This window comes from Syngnathus typhle, linkage group LG6 (assembly GCF_033458585.1).
Source record: "Syngnathus typhle isolate RoL2023-S1 ecotype Sweden linkage group LG6, RoL_Styp_1.0, whole genome shotgun sequence".
Lineage (NCBI taxonomy): Eukaryota > Metazoa > Chordata > Actinopteri > Syngnathiformes > Syngnathidae > Syngnathus > Syngnathus typhle.
Window position 1 is genome coordinate 19,656,782 of NC_083743.1, and position 2,500 is coordinate 19,659,281.

A 2,500-nucleotide genomic window follows, 5' to 3' on the forward strand; every position below is an offset into this window, starting at 1 on the left:
CCAAGATGTGCGAACATGTTTCCAACCCAGCACCGCAGCGCCTGCAGGCTGTCTCCAACTCAGGTCTGCCCCTCGCTCGAAACTCCCGGGTAGGGTATACACCCGCTCTCAGTGCGAGTGCGACCAAATAGTGTCTCTGACGAAACATCACAGCCTGTGGATCCGCGAGCCACGTGTTACTGATCGCATCGTTACGGAACAGGTCTACTCCCACACCCTGGACCCGCAATGCGCCCCAGGCCAGATTTTCTACACGCCGCCAGTCAGGGAGGACTAGCGCGCTCGCAACTGCAGCCGGGACGGCGCCCCCTGTGCCGAGCGTCGGCACACCGCCCGGATCTCCGCCAGCCGCAACCCACAACTTCAACCAGGCAGGCTTTTGCACCGCCTCAATAGCTAGAGATCTCAACCACTCATCCGAAGACCAACAGAGTTTCCAGGTGCGCCTGACCTGTATTCTAGGAACAGTAACGGACAACTTAACGATGCCCAAGCCGCTGTCGCGACTCCGCGAATAGATGAAGCCCCCCGCCGTGGACGAGTCGAGACGCAGCCACCTCTTCACAGCCATCCGCACCTTCCTGTCAAGCCACCTCAATCTGGTCACTGAAACCTTGCCGACATCCGCCCTGAAGGTGACTCTCGGGAGTAAGAATGTGTTGCACACCTGTACCTTCTGCGAAGGCTTTAACGCCGACGCCGTAATTCTCCGCAGCCCCATACTCACCATCTCGTCCAGATCCTCAGAGACAATACCCCGCCACGGCACTATAGTGGCCCCCAGATAACGAACTGACTCACCCGGAGTTACCATGTGTATCGGCTTCCCACACAGCCTCCAGGCTACGCAGCCGCTCTCGTTTGGACTCAACCAAATACCGTGGCACTTACCCGGCTGGACAGCCAGTCCCGTCAGCTGGCAAAAGACCTCCAGGATCATCAAGTTCTTCTTCATTCCTTCCTCCGAGCCACTCAGCAGGACTAAATCATCCGCAAAGGCCAGGGCGGCAATTCGGCGGTTGCCCCAGACCAGGTGACTTCCTTCGCGTTCGAGGCTATGGATGAGAGGATCCATAGCGAGGTTGAAAAGCAGTGGGGACATTGGATCGCCTTGCTTAACACCAACCTTCATGGAGATGGGTTCGGAGTAGGCGCCTCCGCAACCCACTCTGGTCGAGCAGCCCACATACGAGTGACGGATCACCTCGATTACACGTCTGTCTACGCCCAAGCTTCCCAGCACACACAGGACATGGTCATGAGAAACCGAGTCGAAAGCCTTCGCAAAATCAATGAACACGACTGCCAGCGGCACGCCAGCCGACCTCGAATGCCCCATGACCCGGTCAAGAATCATGAGGTTCTCCTCGCAACCACTCGCGCCGGCGACGAAACCGCGCTGCCGGGGGCTAACAGGACAGGCCCGCGCCAGCCTCATCGCCATTATCCGCCCAAACAACCTCAGCACGACTGACCCGATAGTCACAGGCCTCCAGCCTGCCACATTACCCAGCTCTGTAGGGTCAGCCGATTTGGGTAACAACCGCGTCTTGCACTCCTTGAAGACCTGGGGAACGACTCCACGCACCATCCATGTCGTAAACAGCCTCGCCAGTTGCGTACCGTCCGGGTCCCAGCCAAGAAGAGCCTGCTTCTTGATCCCGTCTGGGCCCGGTGCAGAGCAATTCCTCATCTTAGCCAAGTTAGATACAACTTCCGGCCCCAGGATCGGGTGGTAGAATGGTTCGTTATTCGCGGTCAGTCCCACCTCGAAGCCCTCCAGTCCATAAAACGGCCTGACCGTTTCCCACTTACTCCTGAAGTGCCTATCCACCAACTCTAGCGGCAAATCACACCTAAGGGGCGTCAGATCATCCAAGATCCGCCGTGCCAGCCCCTTTCTCGCCTCAGAATAGCCGCGCTGCTGGTGGTAGAACACTCTCCTACGCTGGACGAGCCGCCTCGCCCAACCCTTCATCTGTCGGTCTCGAGGTTTGGACCTCGCGGACTTTGTCGGCCACACTACCTTACCCCCCAGGGCTTTCATGAGATCCAAAGCAGAGGACTCGATCAGGCTAGGCTCCCGACCTGCTTTCTTGACTAAGGCAGCGGTGGCCCGATGCTCCTCATCCCCCGCCAGCAGCTCTTCCAGAACTCTATCCTCCACCAGATCCGGAAGCGACGGGGGACAGGTCCATTTCTGGGGCGTCGCCCTGGCAGCCAGGGCTCGCCAACGCACACCAGACTCACCGCCTGCCGCACGACCGCACAGGGACCCCCACTTCCACCTCACCTGCTCTCCGGACTTGCCGGTACCCAACATCCGTGCCACCATCACGTTCTTGTGCCTATGGTTCTTGTATTTCTCCATAAGCCCCACCATCCGGGCCTCCTCCTTCACGCTCCACCTCCTTTCCCTCTTAGGACCCTTACAAGCCTGGCTCCGCTCTTTACGAGCCGTGAACCACTCCGCTGCATGGGCCTGCCGCTTATGCTGAGA

The 2,500-nt window shown here is 58.8% G+C and overlaps 1 pseudogene; it reads right to left on the reverse strand.

Moving 5' to 3' along the window:
* LOC133156246 (28S ribosomal RNA) overlaps positions 1-2,500 on the reverse strand; it is a 9,718-nt pseudogene that overhangs the window by 2,127 nt on the left and 5,091 nt on the right.